General features: G+C 39.5%; 1 protein-coding gene and 1 pseudogene across 1 annotated transcript in view; both read right to left on the bottom strand.

Moving 5' to 3' along the window:
- Positions 1-20070, bottom strand: part of LOC124545747 (ras-like protein family member 10B) — a 226770-nt gene that overhangs the window by 102478 nt on the left and 104222 nt on the right. The window lies entirely within an intron of this gene.
- LOC124546237 lies at positions 16099-16216 on the bottom strand (annotated as a pseudogene).

The following is a 20070-nucleotide window of genomic DNA, read 5'->3' as shown; positions in this document are numbered from 1 at the left end:
ACAGTTGAACACCGAATTACATGATGAAATCTCTGATCTTAAAACAAAAACAGACACACAGACACACAGTAGACTTTCAGACAGTGACCGACAGACTTGAACAATTAGAACTAATACAGGATCCCGATGCCATCAAAGCAGACGTTAAAAAATTGAACGAAACCACACGTAAAATACAAAAACAAATTAACGCTTGTGATAATAAAAACGATGATCAGGTAAAAGTACTGACTGAAAAATATGATGAATTGGCCAGTCGTATTGATGTTATCGAAACTTATAATGACACCAAATCAGACGATACGTCACCAGTTTCGCTTAATCAAACACCCGAATTCCAAAATTTACAGCAGACGATCAGTGAGATAGGTTCGTCCAATAATGCATTACGTAGAAAATTGTCATCTTTACAGCAAGAAATGACAGAGATGAAAAATGTATCAGCCTCTAACACGGCACAGCATACGCCACATTCCGAACATTTCTCACACTCACACAGCCTGTATAATTTAGGTAATTTACAGAGAGTACATGACTTAGATTCCGAACAGTCACAGACAAACAGATTAGCGTACAACTGAACCTATTCATACATACAGAGACGATAATTTTGATTACAAGCACTTTCTATCCGTGAGAAAATTTAAGGTATTTAAAAATGACAGAACACAGATTCACCCCTTGGATTGGATACAAAATTTAGCTTTGCTTTTCCACCGACTTGGCCTGTAACACACAAACTTGAATTTATCTGCAGTTTCTTAGAAGGTGAACCGGCAACTCGTATGAGACCGATCGCGAGACAATGCTGCTCGGTAGAAGAATTTCAGAATGCTTTTCTGTCAGCGTATTGGTCGAAGACGACACAGTGCGGAATCAAGGATCAACTAATTAGTTTACCGAATTATGAGAACTCAAATTTTTCCACTGTCACGCAATTTTTTGAACACATGGTCCAACAAAACCAGTACTTAAGTGAACCATACAGTGAATCTGCACTTATTCAATTATGTATTTCTAAATTACCACGATCATTAAGAGTATCACTTTTAACGGGTCAGAAGAAAGAAAATATTTCGGCATTCAGAGATCTGTTACAGCTTTTGGAAGCTCAGCAATCAGATTATTCCTTCATAAACAAAAATTTTTCATATAATAACCAAGGTCAACAAAAAAATGGTTCAAATGGCTCTGAGCACTATGGGACTCAACTGCTGAGGTCATTAGTCCCCTAGAACTTAGAACTAGTTAAACCTAACTAACCTAAGGACATCACAAACATCCATGCCCGAGGCAGGATTCGAACCTGCGACCGTAGCGGTCTTGCGGTTCCAGACTGCAGCGCCTTTAACCGCACGGCCACTTCGGCCGGCAAGGTCAACAAGCATACAGCAATTACGATCAGCCACGCTATTTCAATAGCAAAAGTAATAGACGATTCAGGAACGACAACCACCAGAACTCTAATAACAGACAAAATTTTAATTATCAGTATCGTCAAAATTATCAGCAACAGGAACCAGATTATCATGAACGAACCAGACAGTCGGTATCATCCCGAATCTAATGCGTCAGGACGAAATAACAGAACAGCTCAAATAATCGAAATGCCACAGCGTCCTCCCGAAAATAATAGCACGTCAGATAGAATTTGACTAGATACAGTACAGGTTGCATCTTCCAGTAACGCAAGCAATACTTTTGACACACAGAATCTTGTTCACGAAAATGTTATTACTTTTGACGACATCCGAGACACTCTTTTGCAGGAAAGACCAGTTATTCAAAAAAACATTTCACACCCTGTCATTGAAGTAAAGATTGGATCATCCAAATTTTCAGCAGTAATCGATTCTGGATCACCTATGTCAGTTATAAATGAGGAAACTTTCAACGAATGTAACAAGGAGAATACCTATCCTACGTTACCATTAGGCAAAACTAAAGTAATAGGAGCAGTATCTAGTAAAGGAGTAGATGTAAAATTACAGACACACTTATCATTTTGTATTGCAGGTCATAGTTTCACTCAAATTTTTGGATTGTTCCCTTATTGACAACAGACGTTATTTTAGGTACGAATTTTCTGGTACAACACGACGCAATCATTGACTTTCAAAATTCCTATTTAATGTTAAAGGATGAAAATGTACAACTGGCTTTAGAATTTCAGCACTCTTTATCTGCAGAAGAACAAACAATTAATCGTACAGAGGTCATTTTCGCATCACGTAACATAGACTGTCATTCCACATTGTTCACAGATACGTACGTACACAACTATAATACTCCAGACGAAGCCGGCTATGACGTTATACAAATGATTTCTGATAAAGTTAAACAGAGCAGTGCAAATACAGAAGACGAACGCACGCAACTACGCAAAATTCTTTTACAGCAAGCTCCAGTTTTTGACAACGTCCCTGGTACTATGTCCGGTTTTATGTATGAATTTCAAGTTAAACAGCACGACACAATTAGAGCCAAACATTATCCCATTCTGTATATTCACAGAGAACAGGTTAAGAAAGAATTGCAAGCTATGCTTGACCAAGGTATTATTGAACTGGCAGTTAGTCCGTACATAAACCCACTTCATATTGTTAAGAAAAAGGATGTTTCACTTCGTCTCGTATTTGATTCGCGTCACATCAACGACATTATTATTAATGAAACAGATCGCCCACAAACACTAGAAGAACTTCTACAGAAATTTCATGGTACTGCTATTTATTCCACATTAGATTTGAAATCGGGATTTTGGCAAATTCAGCTACATCCGGACTGCAAAAAGTACACGGCTTTTCTCTGTTTTGGTGACTGTTACCAGTTTTGCAAATTACCGTTCGGTTTAACTATTTCTTCAGCAACATTTATTCGCGGTTTGAATACTATACTCCTGACAGAACTTACAGACAGAATTACAACGTATGTAGACGACATTCTTATTGCAGAAGCTAACTGGTCTGAACACAATCTCATTCTTGAACAACTGTTACGAACGTTTCGTGTGCGCAAGGACTCACAGTTAATCTCAGTAAATTGCACTTTGGCAAGACTTCTATAAAATTTCTTGGACATGTAATTTCAGTAGAAGGCATTGCGCCTGGCCCGGAAAAACTTCAGGCTTTACGTGACGTTACTGTACCTACGACGAAGAAACAACTACGCAGCTTCTTGGGTTTAATTAACTTTTTTCGTAAATTTATTCATTACTCTGCTTTAGACACACCTAGATTATGTCAATTGACGGGTAAAAACACTATTTGGTCCTGGGATAGCTAAGCACATTCTGAGTTTGTCAATCTGAAACAAGCTTTGTTGAATGCACCACTTTTATCACATCCAGATCTTACTAGAAATTTTTCCATTGCCACCGACAGTTCTAACACCGCTTTAGGCGTACACATTTTTCAGGAAATTGAAGAAGATGGTACTACAGTAATTAAAAACATCGCCTTTGCGAGTCGCATTCTGTCAGCTGCTGAACGCAATTATTCTGTCACAGAACTTGAAACATTATGTGTTGTATGGGCATTTACGAGATTTCGACATTTTCTTTATGGAAAATATACGACCGTTTACACAGATCATAGAGCTATACGGTTTTTACTTTACGCTAAATTTACACACGACAGATTAAACAGATGGAAACTTAATTTACAGGAATTTAATTTTACAATTGTTCACATTCCCGGTGCACAAAATATTGTAGCAGACGCAATATCCCGTTCTCTCAGCAACAATCAGCAAGACATCGCAACCAACTTCTGCAAAGCAAATTTCAGCGTCATGTATATTCAACAAGTTGCATTTGAAAATTTCATTTCGTCGTCATTACGAGACATAGCGCAAGAGCAGAGTAAAGACAACGTATGGGAAGAAATTAAACACCTTTGGCAAGATAGGACTAATGTTACCATTAGAAACCATTACACTGTACGCAACAATATTCTGTTTCGCCGCTCTCACCCTCACAGCAACAACTGGTTACTATGTGATTCCTGACGAGCTTGTTAACAAATTAATTTGGTATACTCATTTAAGTTACGCACATTACGGAGCCAGAAAATGTTTTCTTATACTGAGACAGAACTGTTATTTTGCCAATATGGAGAAACGTATTCGACGAGTTTTAGCGTCATGTAAAATCTGCCAGAAAGCTAAGTCAGATACGACTTCACATATTCCTCCATTACATCCCATTGTACCTGTTAAATTGAGACACATGGCCGCTGTAGACATTTTTGGTCCGATTCCCAGAACTAATAGAGGTTTTTGCTACATCTTTGTCGCTGTTGAACTCACTTCAAAATTTGTTACCTTCACTCCGTTACGCAAAGCTACTGCTAAATCTGTTTCGAAAGCATTTGTAAAACATTTTCTGTTTCATGTAGGACATGTATTGAAAGTAATTTCCGACAATGGATCACAGTTTCGATCTGCTATATGGACACGTATGTTACGTGCTACAAACATTTCTCCGATCTATATATCCAGGTACCATGTTTCTTCGAACCCTTGTGAACGACTAACGAAAGAAATTGGTAAACTATGTAGAATGTACTGCCATAAAAAACACATTGATTGGGACATACACATACTCTCATTCCACGATGTAATTAATTCCATACCAAATGAATCTACTATGCTATCTCCGACTGTTATACTGAAAAATGTTGAACCACCTAACAAAATTAAAGAATTAGTATCCTTTCCTACATCTCGTCGACTACGACACCATGAAATAATTGACATTGCGCTGAACAACATCAAACGTGCCGCAGAGCGCCGGAGAAGACAGCAATAACAGGTTTGTACACGTCGTGACTTTCACATTGCACAGAAGATATTAGTACGTACACACTATCTATCCAACAGAGGAAAGAGTAGATGTAGTAAATTTGAGCTTCTATACGCAGGTCCATATCGAATTCGCAGCATTCCTCAACCCAATGTAGTACTCGTCGAAAGTTTGAGAACCAGAAAAAGCAAGGGCAATCACCACGTCTCCAATATTAAACCATTTACTGAATGAACATACTTTATGATTTATCACACTGTAATGCCATTTCCTGATTTTTATATGACCAATGATGCAATTATATTTATATGAACACTTACTACTGATTATCATATTTTTTCTTGGCAAGTGCCCGGCAAGGTAAGGTTAGCAGGTCGCTTTTCTTGTCGTTACACATCAGACTGTGCACATTTTTCCAGATAAACTTACACATTTTATGACCAATTATGCAATTCTATCTAGTGACATATTAATTTTATCAAATTCTTTCTCCATTAAAGTCTTCAACTCTCGCCTCTGTCAACCACACAACATACAAGCTGAACACAAAGAAAGTCATTTCTTGTCGTTATATATCAGACCGTGCACATTTTCCATTTCTCATGTATGTATGATTGTTTCCTGTTTGTTTGTATGCACTATGAAATGTTTAAGATGTAACAAACACCAGTTGACTTTGACATTTTGCCTTATGATATCTCAACATCGTGACTATTTTACATTTTTTTACTACTACATTATGATACTCTGTGTACATTTTTGCACCTGAACACACTCTATGTTTTTGACATAATAGGTTTTCTGTCATGCTATGCTGTATGCTTAATTATATCACTAGAAACCAGTTTTTATTTAATGGGTATATGATTTAAATGCAAGATTTTAATCCTTATTCATCATTTTCAGAAAGCAATAATGTGTAAAAGAAATAAATTAAACAAACCACAGTGGATTACTATGAAATGGGAATTTCACTTTCGGAATGAGCGAAAGAAGATGCAATACCTCGTCACGAAGAGTAAAATGGATCAGAATTAACAAGCATTAACAAGAATATACTATACACATTGTATGATAGCAGTCTTAACTAATTTTTTCTTTCAGAATACTAGGCGATTGATGCAGACTGTCAGACAGAACTACACATCCTAGTTTTAGTGATGAAATATGCTAGAAATAGGAAACTCCATACTATGAATAGTTGTATGAAGTAAATGGTGATATGAATAATGAAGTGTCTTTTTTTGCAGATGATAATGAATGGTGATGAATAGTTATATGAAGAATATGCTAATATGAATAATGAAGTTTTTCTTTGCAGGTGATGATAGTAATGAAGTTATGGTAATATCAATAATGAAGTTTTTCATTGCAGATGAGAACAATGATGAAGTTTATACATTTACTGTTAGTTAAGAAATGCTATGTAGTTATTTAAGTATTTGTTGCAGCTCGTTTTGACAGTATGTCTTATGTCGCATGGTATAATGACTGAATGTTTTGGAAAGGGCAGCTAGAGTACATACATATTGAGTACCCATTTCATTACCTGTTAATTCGAAGTTCACTACTTTTCAGCATAATATGCGTTTCTTCTTTCAGCTTAATAATCCATTTTGTATTTTTTCCAGGAGAAGCTATTCATGAAATTAATGTGCTATAAGCAGTTAGTCATTAAACCTGTTCTAGTACTTGCACTTTTTTACCTATTTATGTGTGTCATTCATGAATGTGATCACATATACTCTACTTGTTTCATAACCTTGCTACAGCTGACTCATGACGAATGACGTTACCTATCCTCATTTGCGGCAATAAGTCAAAAGCAAATATTGTTATGCCCCAGCAATTAATTATCGATCCCAACGCAATGCATTGCTAGCATAAAAAAAGTATTACCAGTTCCAAATAATGCTACCAGTTTAAGAGAGTTCTGAGTAATACTGAATGATGTTTTCTAACCACAGACCTTGAGTAATAGTTATAGTGTGTTGCATTTTAAATATGTCCTATGTCACTTGAATGATGAAAAATGTTTTGTAATATTCAATACTTGCTATATGTTTAGTAACTGGCCAAGGAATGCCACTGTTTCTTATATTTTAAATTTGTATTATGTCACTTACATGGTATATATATGAATACCAGTAACTTGATGCTACACTCATTAACTCCTGTTTTGAATGATGACTTCTGATGATTTGTAACTGGCCAATGAGTGCCAATGATTACTATAACTAGATGAATTATGTAAATGGTATGCCATTAATTAACTCTTGTTTTGAATGATCACTTTTGATTAATGCATAAAAATGGTTTGTACCTGACCAATGAGTGCCAATGTTCACTGTAATCAGATGACTTACGAACATTATTCTGTAATACTTCATACATAGTACAGAAATGTTTAGTAACTAGGCGATGAGTGCCACCAATTACTCAAATCAGTTGATAGACTAGTGTAATTTTCAATGATGACTAGCATAAGACTTAATGTCCTTCACCTTCTGACCTAATTACCAGAAATTACTGCAATATCCGTTTGTCGTTTCCATCCTTATGATCATGGAGCACTATATTTGGTTTTTGCACGAATTCTACGTTGATGAAAGAGTGTGGTGTTGACACATCATGCTGTCCACCACCTTGAACAATGGAGATGTTATTATGGTTATACTATTTGGTGTAACTAATGTACTACCAAAATGATAACATGCAATATTAATGCAACATTTCAGTGTCTTGGCTACACTGATTAATACTTCAGGGAAGAGAACTTCAGATTGTCTCACTTGGTGTTGTGCTTCTGTAGAAAGATATGGACTTTCAGTGCAGCTACGTGCACTCTACTGTGCTACAACCATGATGCAATCCTTCCTTTTCCTATCCTAGTTCTTGTAAAATGGTAAAAAAAATACTACAGTGCGTATGCACGTTATGTCATTTGTTAATATGTTTTGTACTCATCGCGTATACATTTTGTGATTTCTTGATATGTTCTGTACTCAGTGCATGTGCACTCTATTTCATTTCATGTTCTGCACTTATATATATGTATATACTCTGTGACTGTAAACATAGTTAATTAAGAAAAATTGCGTATACATTTTGTGATTTCTTGGTATGTTCTGTACTCAGTGCATGTGCACTCTATTTCATTTTTTGTTCTGTACTTATATATATGTATATACTCTGTGACTGTCAACTTAGTTAATTAAGTAGATTTTAGAAAAATTTGTTGCTCATGGCAAGTCCAATTGACTCACCATCGCTGCCAAATTTTTGCCCCCCCCCCCCCCCCCCCCCCCCAGTGGAGGGTTATGTAAGAGGTATGCGCTGCCTGCGATATGTAAGCTATAAGAGAATCTGAGACCAAAGAGCAGTGTTGACTGCAGTATGAACTGTGTAGCAGTAGCAGTAATTTGTTGCTAGTGGCTAGTCTGCGCTTGTCTGCAGTCTGCTCTAGTCTGGTGTATCGTGTTGGCTGGGTCGGTCGCGGTGCAGCGATGCCGGAGCCTGAGTATTATTGTATAAGTTAAAAGCAGCCTCGCGCATATCTAGTAATGTTATGTGAACTCCCATGTAAATCTTTTAAAAATGTCCTAATAATAATCTTTGTCATATAAAGTAATTTCTAACAAGCATTAATTTCAGTTAAAGAATTTACTAATTTCTCCAATCCATCGTCATTCCGATTGTTGCAAAAGAAAAATCAGTTGCTTCCTTTCATAAATCACAAATGTATAGGCCAGCATTGCACAGAGCTGTGCCGGAAAATTTTTAGGCAAGAGCAGATATATTCGCCGTTTTTATTGAGGTAAGAAATTTTGCTTTTTATTCAGAATGATCTTACAGGGCCGTGACGCAGCACTGCTGTCGTCCAAAATTTACCAGGTTACTGAATTTATTTTTTTATTATGAGGTTTAAGAATTTTTCTGTTTCGAGCTTACATTAAATGAGAAAAGAATTTTGTGGGTACATTAAATGGGAAACAAATTTTGTGTGGAGGTTAAATGTGAATGCATTTCTGTACGGAGATTATAAATGGGAACCAATTTTGTAGAGAGGTTACACTAAATTAGATTCGTATTCCTATTATTATTATTTTTACAATTTCGTGTGGGGAGGTTACAAGTATACAGAGAAGTTGCAGCATTAGAAAATTGCAACGAAATGCAGGGAGATCTGCAGCGGATAGGCGCTTGGTGCAGGGAGTGGCAACTGACCCTTAACATAGACAAATGTAATCTATTGCGAATACATATAAAGAAGGATCCTTTAAGGTATGATTATATAATAGCGGAACAAACACTGGTAGCAGTTACTTCTGTAAAATATCTAGGAGTATGCGTACGGAACGATTTGAAGTGGAATGATCATATAAAATTAATTGTTGGTAAGGTGGGTGCCAAGTTGAGATTCCACCAGCAAAGGAGATGGCTTACAAAACACTCGTTTGACCTTACTTGAGTATTGCTCATCAGTGCGGGATCCGTACCAGGTCGGATTATTTGGTAAGCGTGATAGCGTTACGGAGATGTTCAGCAAACTCAAGTGGCAGACTCTGCAAGAGAGGCGCTCTGCATCGATGTGTAGCTTGCTGTCCAGGTTTCGAGAGGGTGTGTTTTTGGATGAGGTATCAAATATATCACTTCCCCCTACTTATACCTTCCGAGGAGATCACTAATGTAAAATTAGAGAGATTCGAGCGCGCACGGAGGCTTTCCGGCAGTTGTCCTTCCCGCAAACCATACGCGACTGGAACAGGAAAGGGAGGTAATGACAGTTGCACGTAAAGTGCCCTCCGCCACGCACCGTTGGGTGGCTTGCAGAGTATAAATGTAGATGTAGATGTAGATGTCGCATTGGCGCTGCCCGTCCACCCCTCGCGCTGTCTTTGCGCCACGCACTTCATTATATCGCCCACTTCATTATAAAGTCAGACAGTTGCCAATCGCTCCAGCACTGCGCCGTCTCGCGTCTGTGCCTAAAAATGCTAAAGCGCAAGAGAGTGATGTCATCGCTTAAGAATGAAATAAACATTATTGATTCATTAAAAAAGAAGAAACTGATATCGGTACTTGTACGATAAGCGATATTACGAAGAACGCCGATCAATTCTGATGTACATCCGCAAAATTGATAGTGAATACGGGAGTAAACGTCGAAAAGTGATAAAGAAAGCAAAAAATGAACTTTTGAAAGAAGGTTTGTATTGTTCATTTTTACAAAAACGATCAATTGGGCAAACGATATCTAGTCCTTTGTGCTGGGAAAAGGCAGTACAGTTAAAGAAGTGAGTAGCTAGCTATGAGTCGTTTGTGGCAATTAAAGGGTGGTTTTGTACAGATTTAAATCTCATCATGAAATTCGCGATTCAGAAATACAAGACGAAAAATTGTCAGCTGATGTAGACGCAGCAAATTCTTTTATAAACAGGTTTAAAAAAAGAATTGGGCAGAAATGACTACAAGTTTGACTTTGCTGCTGAAACAGGATTAAATTGTAAATCATTACTGTCAAAACGTTTAGCTTCTCGGCGAGAGAGTTCAGCCCTCGAGTATACTTGTAAAACCAGCAAAGAGCGGGTAACAATGTTAATTTGCGCTAACACTACTGGGACCCATAAAATGCCTTAGCTCCTCACTGGAAAATCCAAAAACACCAGATGCCTTAAAAATATCAGTATCTTAATTTTGAAAAGAAAAAAAAAAACGAAAAAAGTGTATGGATTAACGATGAAATATTCTTTGACTAGTATGACGACACTTTTATCCCCGAAGCAAAAAAATTTCAAAACGAAAGTGGAAACAAGGAAAAGTCCTACTTTCATTGGATAATGCGCCAGCTCTTCCTGCTGCTGAACCGTTATTGAGAGAAAATGGAATATTTACACCGAAATTTTTGCATCATAATGTGACACCATCGCTACAACCAGTGTTATCGAAACGACTTACAGAAAACAACTTCTACATAAACTATCTGTTATTGAGGGTAACGTAGAAGTCGTTTTGGCAATCTACAAGCAAATGAATTTAAAGGAGTAATGTTACATGGCTATAGATGCGTAGGATTTGATTGAAAGGAAGACTTTGATCAAAATGTGGAACAGAATACTAAAACGGGAGCACGAATATTCAATAAAATGATTATGTTTGGACGACATAAATGAGCTGATTAAAAACCATAGGAATATGCCAGGAATGTGATTCTGATAATAGGAAAGAGTGGCTCACTTGTGACAGTAATGATCAAGGCATTTTAGATCATGCCAGATGAGAAATTGTTGACAAGGTATTGCAGGTAAACGAACAGCAGGAAATGCAAGAAGATGAAACACAAGAAAATTACATGGAGAAAATGATGCAGGGCCATCACATACGGAAAAATTTCGTGTCCTGGAAACAGCTTTCAAACAGTTCGAAAAAATACAGTGGTGTCATGAGTTTACTACAGTTAAAAGAAATTCGTGATGCAGCAGCAATGAAGAGCAAAAACTGTTTACGACAAGTAACAGTTACAAAAGATTTTAAACAAAATTAAACTATAGTGACTGACCTATGTGACTTGTTGCATGTTTCGCGATTAAGATTACAGTATTTTAGAAATTTAAAAAAAAATGTACGCGGATACACAAAGTTGACTCTAATTTCTTAATAAAGATTGATGTTTCTTGAGTTAAATACTTTTAATTTATTTTGTTGCTTTGAATAAACATCTGACATTAGGTGTTAACCCTAGAGAGATAATCAAATGACAACGTATTAGTCTTAGAAGATAACCACGCACGCGCGACGTAGGCTATTTTCCTAGAGTTAATAAAACAAAAATCGCTTGGCTTCATACATTCAGTTACGCGGATTTTCGATTATCCGAATGACTTACGACAACAATTAGTTCGGTTAAAGGAGTTTCCACTGTATATCAATACGTACGTCTACGGGTTACAAATACAACACATTGTGCCACCTGTTAGTGGTATAGAGATCTTAGGGATTTGTTTGTATGAATATTTTCATTTTCTTTCTAAGTAAAGTTGTAACAACAAAATTTTATTACCTTTGTAATACGCTTTGTATAAAGATGAACAGTACAGAAAAAGTAGAAAGTGTGGTGAGGCAAACTGAAGTGTGTAAACGTTTTTATTACATCTGAAAGAGAATTGCACCTACTGGATAAAGATTGTAGGAGTGTCTTAGTAGTAAAGAAAAAATGTATAAAAACTTCATGCATGATGCGGCATTTCTTTCAGGCTTCTTAGTGTTTATGAAACATATCTCCTGAACTATTGTAGATAGGTGGTCCTCATCACAACAGCGGCTGTTGCCAGACTGTAAGTGATATGTGTATCAAATTCGGATAAAATCGGTCCAGTTGTCTAAGAGGAGATGTGAAAAAACAAACAAAAAGACACACGCACGCACACGCTCACATGCACACATCCACCCACCCACCCACTCACCCACCCACTCACACACACGCACACACACACATACACTCACTCACACACACACACACACACACACACACACACACACACACACACACATACATAGACATTTTTATAATACGTATAGATGCATGCCTGCATAAGCGCATAATTATTATTATTATTATTTGACATCTGTATACATTTTTCCATTTTGTTATATTTTTTGATAGGAGTATGTATCAGGAGTATTCCTTTTCTCAGCCTTCCGTTCATCATTTCAATAAGAAAAAAAATTTTCAGTTTTTCAGTTTTTTAAAACTACATTTCAAAATTCTGCAAACAAATGAAAATAACTTTCCATAATTTTGTGTCATCATTTTGTGTGCATCGCGTTCGTCAGCGCCAGTACGCTGACTGTGTGAGACGAATGGGGCTATAACACACAAAATGAAGACAGCCTAAAATACAACATATTTTGTGCTTGTAGTATTTTCGTTTAAAACGGCGTTGGGTAAACCGATAAGCTCACGGCGTCAGTATTTGATTAAGCAGGATAATTGAATAGCAGTATTCAGACGGACGCAGTACACTTTCAAAATATAGAAAAACGTCTGACGGTTACCGGAACAGCAGTTTAACTTATTGCGCCGCCCATGAGCTATATTTGTCGTGTGTTGCGTTCTGTATGGGGGAGCACGAAGCGGCGAAGTACATAGGCTTCGTTAATTGGCATTAGGTGACGCAAACAGCGCTGGTTGGCTACCACCGCTTCTGGGACGCGGAAGGCAGCGCTGTGCGTGGGCGTACGTGGAAATATTGCCGCCCCCAGGGCGAACGACCTCTTCACGTCAGCGGCTTGGCTTCGTTCGCAGTCAAACGCGCTACGGCCATCAAGGAGCGTGCTTTTTACAAAGGACACATCAATTCATTCGCACGTTTCATATCTACGTTTCCATGTTTTTTCTCGTAAGCGACGTGAGCAACTTTATTCAAGGAGCTTGCTTTTTACAAAGGACACATCAATTCATTCGCACGTTTCATATCTACGTTTCCATGTTTTTTCTCGTAAGCGACCTGAGCAACTTCATTCGAGTAAAATATTTCGTACTGAAATGTAATGCCTCTAAATCTCTTCTGTGAAAACTCTTAAAGCTTATTAAATAAAAAATTATTAATATTGTATATTTTATTCCTCGTGTCCACATACTTGTAGCCCTCTACCGCTAGAGGCCTACGATTTGTAGCGTGTAACATGGCGGCGTCTAACGTAAGCGTGTCAGTGCTTGAGAAGCTGAAAGTAGAATTTGAAGAGCTCGGAGTTCGTCCACACATGGAGCATTCTCTCCTCACAGCATGACAATGTCAGACCACACACGTGCGCTGCGAGCCTTACGTCCGCAGTAATCGGTCACTCTGCATTGAAAGGTCTTTGTTGGATTCCTTTCGTGTTAATTTCTTAAATCTGTTGTCATTTACGGCATAAATTCCTCTTCTAAATTTACTGTGGTGTTTCTGACTCTATCTGGGAGGAGACTGAGCAATGGAACGCGTCACTTTTACACATAAACAAGAACGATCTGTCACACTACTACACTTTAAAACACAGTTTATATGTAATTCATGTCACACAGTCTCATACGGAACCTACATCCGCTTTCTTTTATATACTGTATATGATAAGATACTGTCATCCCCCTTCCCCTCTGTGTGAAAGGATGAATGAGCAAATGTATTTGTAGTTGCATGCTTGATGGTAGCAGACAAGCCTGTCTGTTACAGAACAGTAGGACCAACGTCAGAACAGGTAGCTACGCTTTCTAAAAGCAAAGAGGTTTCTATTCTTGGTATGGTCCTGCCCGTCCCTTGTCATGTTGGTATAGGAAGCTGCCTCTCTGGTCCGTTTGTATCTGTGAAGCACCCTCGGTAGGGGCCCACTTCAGTCTGTCCGTGGCGAGCGTCTGAAGTGGTAAGATCTCTGGCTAAGCGCGTCTCTGCTAAGTCCGTAGGACAATGGATTTCTTAAGTTCAGCCTAACTGAAAATTTAATCACCTTTATAACAGGTTTAGATATAAAATATCTAATGTTATCTTAAATTGCAACGCAGTGTAATTCGAGTGTGAATTTCAGAATATCTTCCAGTAGTTGCTTTGTAACTACTTTGTGAGTAAAGTGGAACCACATGTTGATGATCTGTAACTCTAACTAAGATTATCAATCTTAAATGCGAATGTGCGTGAGATCATAACATCTCGTCTTGACAATATTTTTCAATATAGCAACTTTTCTTTGTGTTCAACCCACGTGTTGTGTACTTTGTGAGACCAGTACCACGTGCTTATACAATTGTTTGACCCATCAGGTTAATAGTAAGACGATAGTAACCAGTTCGAGGTTTTTCTTTTGTAAATTGCGTTTCGATGTAATTTATTTTAACTATCAAAATTATTGTGGAGTTACACTCTTTGTGTAAACCAAGTTAACCACGTGAAGCATGTGGTGTAATCATCAAAGTAGCCCTCAGCTATTCTTTTCGGCAAAATTTCACAGAGAGTTAGTATGAATTTAGTATGAAGTTAGTATGAATTTAGTATACCAGAGTGTGGTAATTTCATGACGGACAGGATTGCGCTACGAACGTAACTTCTTTGGGTGAAAACTGAATCAGTTGGTTGTTGTTAATTTCCTCTTGCATGTGTTTCAACGTTCTTCGTGTGTTATTTTATGAATGCAGCGTTGTATGCAGTCTCCCAATCTTGGCTCCATATTTGATGTGTTCCGTAAGATTACAAACTCACATTTTCACGATCCTAAATAAGGCACCAGTTTAGTTATGATTCAAGTTTAATATGCTGAAATTTTAACGGAACAATGATCAATGTTAAAATAAATGTCCAAATATAAACTGATTTATTTGTTTTTATTCAAATTCTCCTTTTATATATATATATATATATATATATATATATATATATATATATATATATATATTAAAAGGAGAATATATAAATATATGTCAGCACCGCTTTCAGAACAACTTAATGCATCAACATTACAGCATGCAGTTCCGACTTGGCGGCATCCGATTTTAATCTGTTCCTAAAACTTAAAGGACACCTTCCAGGACTTCACTTCGATCGTGATGAAGCGGGGCAAGCAGATGGGAGGTTGTGGTTCCGTCAACCAAGGCAACAAGGCAAACGTTCTACAGTGATGGTACCAACAAACTGGTCTCTTGTTGCAAGAAACGTGTTCGTCGACAGAGTGATCATGTTGAGATAGAAGTATGTAGACATGAAGAGTAAGAATGTATCACGCTAATGTTCTGTTTAAAAAGTTTTAAGAGTTTTCAGATAAAGAAAGTCGGAAGCATTACTTTCCAGCATGGTCCCGTGTTTAGGTAGGTGAAGACAGAAATTATACTATGTCCAAAAAATAACTGAGGACGTAGGATGGAACTGCTGCTCTTGTGTTTTGAAAGAATGATCGATGAGAGTGAACCCAAGGCATTGGATTACTGCCGGTATCGCTGTGCTCGTGCATGGTCTGGTATTGTCAGGAGGAGAGGGAGATCCGTGTGTGGATGAATTATTGGGATTCGTACTCTCGATTTCTCATGCACTGACATAGTTACGTTACACACCGCCATGTTAGAAGCTACAATTCGGAGCGTCTGCAAGACGCTAGCACTCCGTCTTCAGGCCACAAGGGGCCCATCCTCAGCTGAGGTTGCGGATAGGAGGGGCGTGTGGTCAGCACACTGCTCTCCCAGTCGTTATGATGGTTTTCTTTGACCGGAGCCGCTACTATTCGGTCGAGTAGCTCCTCAGTTGGCATCAAGAGGCTCAGTGCACCCCGAAAAATGGCAACAGCGCGTGGCTGCCTGTGTGGTCACCCATCCAAATGCCGGCCACGCCCGACAGCGCTTAACTTCGGTGATCTGACGGGAACCGGTGTATCCACTACGGCAAGGCCTTTGCCGCAAGACTGTAGATATGAAGATGTAGAATGTTAATAACGTAGTATGAAAAAGTTGACAGAAGAGAGGAATTCGTGGCAGGGCACATCATCATACAGGCCAGAGAATAAAATAACTGAAATAAATAAATACGGTGGTTGGAACTTAAATAGTGGCAACTGTTTATTCACAAGCGATACAAAAGAGTTACATGTTAGCACCTTTTACTGTCCTCCAAAGTAGTCACCAGCGTTGTGTAGAACCCGTTGCCAGCGACATGGAAGGCGTGCTATACCGTTAGGAGAGCCTGTTCTGTTGATGGTACGAATGGAGCGGTTTACTGCCTGTCAGATCTCTGGAACAGTTCACACCATCAACAGAACAGGCTCTGTTAACGGTATACTACACCTTCCACATCGCTGCCAACGGGTTCTACACAGTGCTGGTGACTACTTTGAAGGACAGTAACAGGCGAAAACATGTAGCTCTTTTGTATCGGTTGTGAATAAATAGTTGCCACTATTTAAGTTTCAACCCTCTTAGATAAGGAATGAAGGTTAACGGCAAACAGAACATTGAACCACACAGTACTCACAACCTGTACAACTAACCTAAACAGCACTGTGGCTTCCTGCGTCACATTTTAAAACGAAAATATGATCTAAAATTAGTATCATTGAATAGAGCTATGAAAGCTGATAACTTGTTTGGTACGTGGCAGCGATTCTGCGAGGAATACTGATTAACATTTAACTACCAACGTGAAAAAGCAAAGTTACCTAATTAATATGTAGCATGGTAGGCATTTCCAGGACGATGACGAGACGTCTTTCAATGTGGAACGTTCCTTGAACAGCTGAAATGTAAACTTCTGCAGCTAAAGTGTCTGCCAAGTCATCCACAGGTGGAAGAAATAAGGCGCACTGAAGGGTGAACATGTAGAAAAGGACTTGCTCCAAATCTTATGGCAGTAACTAGATTCTTTCGACCTAATGATGGAAAATTTGCGGTCCATCTTGCATGGTATCATCGAAACAGTCTTCCTTGTACTGACGGAATTAAGTAAAGAAACGCAAATTTTGGAGGATAAGGAAATTGCTTGAGGATTTTCTTTTTAATACTGTAACGAAGGAAATATGTCCTTGCCCGCATCGGCATCGTGCACCACCCAATTTCTTTTTCTTCTTTTTTTTTTTTTTTTTTCCTTGTTCGTGAACGTGATCTTAGGACCTAGTCCCTCATTCGCCCTGCGATACATGTGAACTTTTAAACAACCTTCAAGATATGGTGCAGTGAGGAGAAACGTGCGAAGCGGGGAACTAATATTAGTGGGGCATCAGACGGCAACGCATTTGGATGAATATGTCGGTCAGGTTTATTGATAGAGTCTGCTTACTACTTCAGCAGTTTTAGTATATGCACTCCTAAAAAGTATTTGGAAGTTTTATTTCGTATACGTATTCTTGCAAAAGCGCTGCTCTTTAACTCCACAGGACACTGAAGGCGCAGAATTTAACTCTGTAGGGCCGACATAATCAATCTAATATTGTCGCAGAAGAAGCGGAGTAACAAACTCACCGTAGTTACCAGGTGGTGAAAGGGAAGGTTGTAACACGACAAAGGCTGCACGCTATTGGGATGACGGATTCCCCCCTTTGCCCACGTTGCCACCTCGTGGATACTGACGAACTCCGTTTAACATGTGGATCGGCGTTAGAGGTATGGCTGCTAGTGCAGAAGATCCTCGCCTGCTACCTACGTATCGCGCCTCGCACAATTGAGCCACGGCTCCTCCTTTGTCCAGAGGATACTTATTTCCCACTTGCGAAGACTCACGCTCACACATGGTTTAAAGGCATGTCCATATACTACCTCTCCCGAGATGATGAGAAGATGGTACTTGATTACTGGCAATTTCTGCAGGACAGTCATAGCACACTTGAGCGTACACCCCGGTACTGACAGCTATTTGCGAACTATTTGCGCAGCGTCTTCGATAATCCCCCTCACAGATGGGGAGTACCGGGCAGAGGATGACCGCCGTCATGAAGCTCCACACTCTGCGAAATGTTTTATCAACTTGGAACATGGAATCTGTACGCAGATGGGCCATTCACATGGAATGGCGTGCGGGATTTTGTTACATTTTTTTCTTTATTATCTATCATCATACTATTACCAGAATGAGATTTTCACTCTGCAGCGGAGTGTGCGCTGATATGAAACTTCCTGGCAGATTAAAACTGTGTGCCCGACTGCGACTCGAACTCGGGACCTTTGCCTTTCGCGGGCAAGTGCTCTACCAACTGAGCTACCGAAGCACGAATCACGCCCGGTACTCACAGCTTTACTTCTGCCAGTACCTCGTCTCCTACCTTCCAAACTTTACAGAAGCTCTCCTGCGAACCTTGCAGAACTAGCACTCCTGAAAGAAAGGATATTGCGGAGACATGGCTTAGCCACAGCCTGGGGGATGTTTCCAGAATGAGATTTTCACTTTGCAGCGGAGTGTGCGCTGATATGAAACTTCCTGGCTGATTAAAACTGTAAAGTTTGGAAGGTAGGAGACGAGGTACTGGCAGAAGTACAGCTGTGAGTACCGGGCGTGATTCGTGCTTCGGTAGCTCAGTTGGTAGAGCACTTGCCCGCGAAAGGCGAAGGTCCCGAGTTCGAGTCTCGGTCGGGCACACAGTTTTAATCTGTCAGGAAGTTTCATATCAGCGCACACTCCGCTGCAGAGTGAAAATCTCATTCTGGAAACATCCCCCAGGCCGTGGCTAAGCCATGTCTCCGCAATATCCTTTCTTTCAGGAGTGCTAGCTCTGCAAGGTTCGCAGGAGAGCTTCTGTAAAGTTTGGAAGGTAGGAAACGAGGTACTGGCAGAAGTAAAGCTGTGAGTACCGGGCGTGATTCGTGCTTCGGTAGCTCAGTTGGTAGAGCACTTGCCCGCGAAAGGCAAAGGTCCCGAGTTCGAGTCTCGGTCGGCCACAGAGTTTTAATCTGCCTGGAAGTTTCATACCAGCGCACACTCCGCTGCAGAGTGAAAATCTCATTCTGGAAACATCCCCCAGGCTGTGGCTAAGCCATGTCTCCGCATTATCGTTTCTTTCAGGAGTGCTAGTTCTGCAAGGTTCGCAGGAGAGCTTCCTGAATCGCTCCAGGTAAATGCCGGGATGGTTCCTTTGAAAGGGCACGGCCGACTTCCTTCTCCGTCCTTCCCTAATCCGATGAGACCGATGACCTCACTGTTTGGTCTCTTCCCCCAAACAATCCAAGGAGAGCTTCTGTAAAGTTTGGAAGGTAGGAGACAAGGTACTGGCAGAAGTAAAGCTGTGAGTACCGGGCGTGATTCGTGCTTCGGTAGCTCGGTTGGTAGAGCACTTGCCCGCGAAAGGCAAATGTCCCGAGTTCGAGTCTCGGTCGGGCACACAGTTTTAATCTGCCAAAAAGTTTCATATCAGCGCACACTCCGCTGCAGAGTGAAAATCTCATTCTGGAAACATCCCCCAGGCTGTGGCTAAGCCATGTCTCCGCAATATCCTTTCTTTCGGAAGTGCTAGTTCTGCAAGGTACGCAGGAGAGCTTCTGTAAAGTTTGGAAGGTAGGAAACGAGGTACTGGCAGAAGTAAAGCTGTGAGTACCGGGCGTGATTCGTGCTTCGGTAGTTCAGTTGGTAGAGCACTTGCCCGCGAAAGGCAAAGGTCCCGAGTTCGAGTCTCGGTCGGACACACAGTTTTAATCTGCCAGGAAGTTTCATATCATACTATTAGTTTCAAATTCTATTTCATAGTTTAGAAGGAACTCTTGTTCTGTTGTTGCTAGGCACGTACATTCTAATTTTGTTTGTCGCAACTGAAAGACGCCTTTTTCCATTAAA

The sequence above is a fragment of the Schistocerca americana genome, chromosome 8 (assembly GCF_021461395.2).
Source record: "Schistocerca americana isolate TAMUIC-IGC-003095 chromosome 8, iqSchAmer2.1, whole genome shotgun sequence".
Classification (NCBI taxonomy): domain Eukaryota; kingdom Metazoa; phylum Arthropoda; class Insecta; order Orthoptera; family Acrididae; genus Schistocerca; species Schistocerca americana.
The sequence above is the reverse complement of the archived record's forward strand: the minus strand, read 5'-3'. Positions and strand labels throughout refer to the sequence as shown.